Source organism: Humulus lupulus, chromosome 2 (genome assembly GCF_963169125.1).
Source record: "Humulus lupulus chromosome 2, drHumLupu1.1, whole genome shotgun sequence".
NCBI lineage: Eukaryota > Viridiplantae > Streptophyta > Magnoliopsida > Rosales > Cannabaceae > Humulus > Humulus lupulus.
This window is the reverse complement of record NC_084794.1, coordinates 184,445,504-184,454,755: the sequence shown is the minus strand read 5'-3', so window position 1 is coordinate 184,454,755 and position 9,252 is coordinate 184,445,504. Positions and strand designations below refer to the sequence as shown.

General features: G+C 35.9%; 1 long non-coding RNA gene across 2 annotated transcripts; it reads left to right on the top strand.

Moving 5' to 3' along the window:
* Positions 1–1,482: 1,482 nt before the first annotated feature.
* On the top strand, positions 1,483–3,224 carry LOC133816447 (uncharacterized). Of its 2 annotated transcripts, none has more exons than XR_009885246.1 (3): positions 1,483–1,583; positions 2,670–2,782; positions 3,146–3,224. It is a non-coding gene; the product is annotated as an uncharacterized LOC133816447 (long non-coding RNA). The 2 variants fall into 2 exon arrangements; XR_009885247.1 differs by lacking the exon at positions 3,146–3,224 and adding an exon at positions 2,917–2,933.
* The last annotated feature ends 6,028 nt before the right edge of the window (positions 3,225–9,252 follow it).

Genomic DNA, 9,252 nt, shown 5'->3' with positions numbered 1-9,252 from the left:
CCCACAGAGCAAGCCAAGCTGGACTGTTTTGGGTCCCCGGAAGGGGTTTTGAGGTTAGGGGACTTGATGATGGGGGATGAGGACTGGTAGCGGCGGCTTGTGCTAGTTTCCAAGAGGCGCATAAAGCCAGAAGGTATTTGGTTATTTAGGGTTGTTGAGAAAGAAGAAGAGAAAAGAGAAAGAGTAAGAGAAAGCTCTGTACACAGTCAACAATGACGTTCTCTTCTCTGCTCAGATCTACCAACAGAGCTGGTCTGATTGAAGCGTCTAGACTTGAAATCTTTGCGCCTCTTGCTTCCTCCAATCCTCCTCCTAAGGTCTTCTTCACTTTCTCTCTGTCTCTAGCTAAGCTCTCCCGTAAACCCTTTGATCATTTTTAGCAATCAATAATCTTCATTGTGCCATTTGATCGACCATTTTATTGCTATTATTTTGTCTAGTCGAGCTTAACGTGTTTATATATATTCATGTGTGTATATAAGTTTGTATGCAGTTTTCTTTTATTTTCCTCAAAAACCTATCTCGGTTACATATTCTTTTGAATTCATTCCTCTATTTTACGGGTTAAACTTGTTTATTTTCTCGATTATCGCCAGCGCATTTTTTTCTTCTTTTGTTTTTTTGTTGTTAAATTTGTTCAGGGTTGATAAATATATTATATACAATGTTTGATGTTTAAAGAAATCATGTCTGTACTGTTAAGCTAAAAAAGATTTTGAAGTTGTTGGTTGCAACTTGCGATGGGCATTTAGTGTACTTTGGTTATGTAAATTTCAATCAATTTCTTTTTTCAACACATAAATATTGCATTTGGTATAATTTCTCTCATTAAAATGTTTTTGTTCTTTTCTGCGGAGTGAGTATATTAGATAAACCTTTTTATTAGTTTGTTTATATTTGGGGTTTGCTTGATTTCCATATTTAATGTTTTCAAGATTTATTTGTTTTGACTTTATAAGATCTTTTTATCTCACACACATATACACTCATACATATAAATATATATTGTTAATATTTTCCTTCTGTTTTTCAGACATCGTGCCTTAGTTTCAATCGCAGCCCAAACTCTGCAAGATTTCAGTCAAGTGTATTTGGCTCTGTTGTTCCAAGCGGATCATCTGTTTTACAGTTGAGTAACGTAGTATATAAATTTTTATGGGTTTAAGCATATTTTCTGTTCTTATGTTTATTTGTTGCTTTCGAATTAGAAGTAGTCTATAGTTTGGATTATGTTTCCTTTATGTCACTTTTTTAATCCCTTTTAGTTTGGGCGAGTTTAATATTCTGACATGTAAAAGAGTATAGCTTCATGTATCAATACTGTTCTTGGATGCTAGATATATATATATTTCTATTTAATATGTGTTTTACTAAATGAAGGACCTCAGGGTTTAAAGAACTTCGTGAGCCAAGATATTCTCTTTCAAAGAAGAATGGTAAAGTTGATTAATTCCCTACTTTTTCAATGCTTGGCTCATATAAGTTTTGGTCGGATTGGAAGATTGGTTTTACGAGTAGCAATATTCAGGGATGATATTGACGTGGTGGCAGTGAATGATCCTTTTATTGATGCTAAATACATGGTAAGGATGTCAAGCTAGCGGCAACTTGATGGATTTCAGCTGCCAATGTTGTTGCTATGCTCATGAACAGTCATTATAATTTATAAATTAAAATGGCACTACTCAGATGATGCAAAAAAGTTTTCTTATGTTTGTAAGACTGCATCGAGCATAATATTTGGTTGACATGTCTTTGCTTACAACCTGGTTAGATGTTTGCTTCATAATGTATAATGATATGACTTAAGTCAAGTTTTTGTTCCATGCTTGCTTGATTTCTTGTTGTGTTAATAGTATGTTGTTGAATGTGGTGATTTTTTTTTGTCTAAAGTGGCTAAAATGATTCTGCTCTACTTTAATATGGTCAAGGAAAACTATGTTATAAAGTATGTGGAATAACGTTTAAATTGCATTTTATTTCAATAGCTATTAATTTTGATAAACACCTCATAGGAATGGGGGTGCTCATTGTGTGTTCTCTTAAGAAATCATCTAGTCTCCTGGACTTGTAATTCACTTTTACGCTATCTTCTCTTCATAGTATTGACTAAATAATTTCTATTCTCACTGCTATTAAATGTAAGAGATGTCTTAAATCTGGATCATTAATTGCTTTTAAATTATTTTTATCACCTTAAACCCTCTATAAATGTTACCAAGTATTTAGTTGCATATAATTATCTCAATTATCTATTGATCAAAAAATGATTCTATTCTTTCATATCTAACTTGAATCATGCTTATACTTGTTGTGTGCAATGCTTGCAGTTTGGATTTTATTGTGATTTTTTGTGAGCTTATTTTTATGTCAAGTTGAGAGCATGGCAGCTTGTTAACTTGGCACTTTAAAATTTCTCACATTTTTTGGATTATGGTCTAAGGTGAGTAGTGGCTATAGTGATGAACCATAGTCATTAATAGGCTTATGATGCTACCTTGAATGACCTTTATATTACATGAAATTATATGTATCTAAATGAAATGAGTATTTTATTAAATTGATGTCCTCTGCTAATAGTTCAACTTAAGTAACAGTTACTCCTAATTGTCTTCTAAGGTCATCCCATTATGTGAAAATGGTTATGGTATTTTCTATTCTTTATCCAGGCCTACATGTTTAAATATGACTCTACTCATGGATTATTCAAAGGAAGCATTAAGGTTGTAGATGATTCAACCTTAGAAATCAATGGGAAGCAGATTAAGGTTGTGAGTAAAAGGTAATTTTCATCAGATCTTAGCATGAAAGTGTATACATATTCTTTATTTGCTTATAGCACTTGCAAATGTGGGTGTGTTTTTTTAAAGCTTAATGTAAATTGAGCTGACAAGTAAAATCTAAACCTTTAATCAGGGACCCTGCTGAGATTCCTTGCGGTGATTATGGAGCTGAGTATGTTGTTGAATCTTTCGGTGTTTTCACAATAATTGACAAAGCTTCAGCACATAAGAAGGTTTCTTTTACTAATTTATTCTATTCTCTATCTCAGACAGTCAAATGTGTGAGAGCCCACCATGCACGTACAAATCCATATACATTTGCATGAAATTCTTTGTAACATTGAACTTTTCTATCTTTGTAGGGTGGAGCCAAGAAAGTAGTTTTATCAGCTCCATCAGATGATGCTCCCATGTTTGTGGTTGGAGTAAATGAGCAGACATACTGTAACGACCCGGATTTTCAAGACTCGATAATGCGAAAATATAAATGTTTTCATTTAACAAAATGTCTCAAAAACCCGTATAAAAAAAAAACTTTTTAAAAAGTCGTATGGCCATACTTAACATTTAGTTACAAACATATTTTATAAAGAGTAGAGTGAGCCTAGTTTAGGAAAATTACACAACATTTCCAAAATTAAAACGGCTTCCCAAAAGGTCGGTCCACATGTACATTTGCAAGGAAGACTCCAGCACTCACTGCTCTGCCTTGCCCTTGTTCTTACCTACAACATGAAACAACTAGGTAAGCGAAAATGCTTAGTAAGATCAACTTTCAAACAAAGCATGTAGAGGATTAGGGTTCCGGACCCATCCGGACCCTACACAATCAATTTCAAGAACGCTAAAGCGTCCTGGCAAACTTATGGTCATGCCTGATAACCAAGGATAAATTAATTCATAACTAGATAAAAAAAATCCTGCACTCAGAAAAACCAAGAACAACCAGATATATTATATCACAACTATATCTTACCAACAATTATATCCCTGCACTCAGAAAATCCCAGAGCACGCAGATATATTATATCACAATATAATTCGAGACCAACGCTCGACAATTTCCCACAATTCATGCGTAAGGCGCCCTTCAACATAATTGCTAATCTGTAAAAGAGAACCGAGTCTCCACACTAAGATCTAGCCAATAAATATTCTCATCAAGGGTAACTATTGTGTTACCTAGGGCATCGCTACTTATCCAAAAGTTCCAATTTACACGGTTTTACGGAGACATCTATGTTAATCAGTGGTGCTGGTGAGCAGTTGCCCCTAGGGTGTTCAGCCTCACTCTATCTTGGCAACCCCTAGTATCTCTAGGCACTCTCACTGAATGGCCAATATTCACGGCTGCTATCCGGGAATAACTTATCAGAGCACTTGCTCGGATTCTAACCGTCCAATGATTAAGTAAGCATGAGGGCCCCTAGGTCCCATTTATCTTGGCGCCCCTAGGTTTAACCAGCTTATCCTCATCTCATGGCCACCCGTCGCGGTAATGAACCGGACATAAATAAAATCAAGCAGTGTGACGGGGATCAACCTTCTAGGATATGACGGACTTCTACCGTTCATATTTTCTAAATCAGCACTCACTAGACTAACGTCTCTAAGCAACTTTCTATGACAGCCTATATATATATGCATGTATCCCTATACTAACATACAAGACAATAATCATTTCATGTTGCAGACATACAATATAAGTTGACTTACTTGGAGTCCTTAGCGCTCAGCAGGTTTTCACCCTCCAACGTTCAGTCCAGTTACGCTTAGCCAATACTGTAGTTATCCATACAGTATACTCGGATTAATTATGGCACTCATAATTCATTATTATTATTTTGGGCAGTTTGGTCATTTTAATAAAAGTCATTTGTAAGGATTTATAATCCTTATTTGGTTTTAAACCTATTAAGGAAAGTCATACAAAATATTCGAGACAAAACCCTAAGTCTCGGGGAGACCTATCCTAAGGTCTCGATACCTAGGCTCGGGTATCACAATGGTATTTCCCCACAACCCGCTAAAAATCTTATTCTTTCAAGGTATCGCTATTAACCCGCACTTTCGACTAGTCGGTTAAAATATGTAAGATTTTAGCCGGTATTATATCCAGAAAATACAAATAAATTCCTTAATTATTTTTAAAGAAAATAAACTCTTTAAATTTTCCTTTTAGTTTTCTTAAGGTTTTAATATCTAAAAACCGATTTAAGAAAATTGCTTAATTTGTCTTAATTAGGAAAACCGTTATAAATTTCTCATCTTGACAAATAAATTTTCCAAAAGCAATTAATCAATTTTACTTACTAGAAAAATAATTCATTTAATTCTTTTCTCAAAATATAGGGTTTTAAACCCTCTTTTAATTTATTAACTATTAATAAATTAAATCTCTTATTTTTAAAAAGAATAAAAACTCCTTAATAAAAATAATTCATTTAAACTCAAAGGGGTAATTTTAGTGAAAATATTATTTCAAGACTTAACAATTTATATCTTGAAATAAGCAAAATTTTACTTTTTACCTTATGTTCCAAAATCTCATTTTTACACTAAGTGTGAAAAACCTATTTTTTCACATTTTTAACTACATACTTCGTTAGTTCATAACTTGAAATTTACTTACCCAATTGTTACCAAAATTTCCCAATTCCATTTTTGTTATGCCATTTAGGTCTTTGTTAAATCTTAGGTCAAAATGAGCATTTTTTATTGGTGAAATCATTTTCCAACAAAGAGGTAAAAATGACCTTATATTCAAGTCCTTATTTTTTCCAAACTTTGACAGTTAATAACTTTCAAACCATTCAATATTTTATTATCAAATTTTACAGTGGAATAATAGGTTATGCCAGAAATATGTCCACAAGATTTTAGAAAAAACTGGGTTCATTTGCCCTATACAGTGGCTGTCCAAACTTGGTTCCGAAAATAAGAATACGAAAAAACAGTTTTTTTACCTAAACTTTGAAATAGCATAACTTACTCATTTCTAAACATTTTTTTGTGTTTCAAAAGCTCAATTTTATGTGCTCAATCTCAACAACATCACAGTACAATTTAATTTTACAAAAACAATATACAGTGGCTGCTTGACCCCTTGGAATTCACAGCTTAAAACATGTTTTGTTTTAGGGTATCCTACAAAACCCTTGGGGGTTTTGGTTCCCATTTTCAAAAATCAATACACATGCATCATAAAAATTATTAAACAACTACCATAACCTTATTACATCACCAACAAGAAACTTTAAGCATTAAATATACAAAATAATGCTTAAAACTAAAAACCCTACAACAAAATCATAAAAAGTAAACTTTTTACCTCTTTGGTGTTCTTGCTTAAGGTTTGGACCTTCCTATTAGCTTTGGCTCCTCCAAAACCTTTCAAAATCCCTAACCAACTTCCCCCAACAACATAGTTAATTAGCTATTTGAAACTCTAAGCTTAAAACTTTACAAAAGCCTAGATTAGTGAAGCTTTACCTTAGGGAAAATACTTCCTAGACCAAGACTTAGCCTCCAAGTTTTCCTTGGTGTTCTTGAGGTTGAATATTGAGGGAACACTTTGAGAGGTCTTCAAAAATCAGATGAGTGAATGAGAGAGGGAGAGTGATCGGTTCTTAGTGTGGGTATTGCTCACAAAACTCTTCAAAATATCACAAAGTACTTGAGTGCTTTTCTACCCACTTGCCCACTTGACTTCTTCATTAAATGGGATTTAATCTTTATAAAATTGGGTTCACACCACTCTAAAATACCACATGGCCGGCCACCCTTTGCCATATATGATCATTTCATTTTTTTTTTTTTTTAATAAAGGTTAATAAATGTTTCATAAGAAGAAAAGTCTAAATTGACTTTTGACACCTTTTTCACTCTTATTAAGTTTTAATCACCAAACTTAACATTAATTAATTAAATTAAATGTCTCTCACATTTAATTTAATTAATCACATAATAAAATTTAACCTAAGGTCCATTCAAGGAATAAAATTCCCCATTTCGGCAAAATTAGGCATTTACCACAAAATGCCTTAAAATTTCCATTTTCTTTTAGGTTTATTATTTTTGACCAAACTTTAACTTTTATGAATGTATTTTATGCCCAAAATATAATTTCCATGATTTTTCGTTTTATTTTCCGAGATTTTTACCCGATCAGGGTTTTTGTGTCGGTCTAGGACCGAAAGTCTTATCTTGACTTTTAAAATCACAAAATTCATATTTTGGCTAGCAATAACTCATGGAATACTTACAAACAAAATATAATATTATTTAAAATAATATTCTTAACCCGGGGGAAAAATCTCGACCCGAGTCGTTTAAAGGTACCCAAAAACGTAGGACGTTACAATACCTACAATTTATAAAGATTTCGTCCTCGAAACTTAAAACAAATGAGGATACAGCTCCCTCATCTTGTCTTCTGTTTCCCAGGTTGCCTCTTCAATGCCATGGTTACACCACTGCACCTTTACCAATGGCACCGTCTTGTTCCTCAACACTTTTTCCTTTCGGTCTAGTATCATAACCGGTTTTTCCTCATAGACGAGTTGAGGATCCACGCTCAGCTGCTCATAGCTGATTACATGCGAGGGATCACGCATGTATTTTCTCAATAAGGATACATGAAACACGTCATGCACCTTAGACAGGGCGGGCAGAAGAGCTAAACAATAAGCTACTTCCCCGATCCTCTCTATGATTTCGAAAGGTCCAACGAACCTTGGGCTAAGCTTTCCTTTCTTTCCGAATCGCATAGCCCCTCGTAGCGGAGCTACCTTCAGCAGCACATTATCGCCAACCTCAAACACCAGGGGTCTCCTCCGTCTATCAGCATATTTGCGTTGTCGATCAACCGAAGTTTGCAAGCGTTGCCTTATCCATCGGATGTCCTCTGTAATCTGATCAACCTCATCCAATCCGAGAAACTTTCTTTCACTGGTCTCGTGCCAATGAATCGGTGATCGACATTTCCTTCCATACAATGCCTCATACGGAGCCATCTTGATGGAATCATGATAGCTATTATTGTAAGCGAACTCTATTAGTGGAAGCTTCCAAGGTCTGAATTGTTCGTTCGCTTTGACCGTCTGTTTGCGGGTGGAAAGAAGTGCTAAACTTCAGTTTAGTACCCAACCTCGTTTGGATTCTATTCCAGAATGTCGAGGTAAAACGTCCATCGCGATCTAATACGATGGAGTTGGGTACACCATGCAGTCTCATTATTTCTGCAATGTAAATATCTGCTAACTTATGTGCGCCATAAGTTACCTTGATCGGCAAGAAATGAGCAGACTTAGTCAGCCTATCCACGATAACACAAATGGCATCGTGCCCCTTGGGAGTGGTTGGTAGACCTGTGACAAAGTCCATAGTGACCATCTCCCACTTCCATTCCGGAATTTCTAAGGGTTGTAACAATCCGGCTGGTCGTTGATGCTCGGCCTTTGTCTGCTGACAAGTCAAGCAGTGTGCCACATATTCTGCCGTCTCCTTTTTCATCCCAGGCCACCAAAAGTACTTCTTCAAGTCTTGGTACATTTTTGTGGTACCCGGATGCATGGCATAAGGAGCATTATGTCCTTCGAAAAAGACCTGCTTCTTGATCTCGTCATCATCAGGAACACATATTCTTCCCTTGAACCCCAATACTCCATCCTCGGAGATATGGAATCCTGGTCGCCCCTCGTTCCTTACTTCGTGCATCAATCCTTGAACCCAAGGATCGACTAACTGCCCGCCTCTTATAGCTTCCATAATTGTAGGCTCGATAGAAAGGTTAGCCAATTGACCAACTACTATCTCTAAATCCAAGGTAGCAAGGTCGACTTGTAACTGCGGTGAAATTTCCTTCACTGTCATCACATAAGCACCTGGTTGTCGACTCAATGCATCTGCCACCTTGTTTGCTTTTCCTGGGTGGTACAGAATGTCGCAGTCATAGTCATTAAATAGTTCCAACCATCGACGCTGTCTCATATTCAATTCCTTCTGAGTGAAGAAATACTTCAGGCTTTTGTGATCAGTGTAGATGTCGCAGTGTATCCCGTATAGGTAGTGCCTCCATATTTTTAGAGCAAAAACCACTGCTGCAAGCTCCAGGTCATGAGTGGGATAGTTCTTCTCGTAATTCTTTAGCTGTCGAGAAGCATAAGAAATTACTTTTCCGTGCTACATCAGCACTGCTCCCAACCCTCGGCCTGAGGCGTCGCTATAAATAGTATATCCCTCTGTGCCATTGGGGATTGTCAGCACTGGGGCAGTCGTCAATCTTGTTTTCAGCTCCTGAAAACTCTCCTCACACTTGTCAGTCCATTCATATTTGATGTTTTTGCGAGTAAGGGCAGTCATTGGTGCGGCTATTTTGGAAAATCCTTCCACAAATCGCCGGTAGTATCCCGCTAACCCAAGAAAACTTCTAACCTCATGAGCATTTTTTGGAGGTTTCCATTGCTTA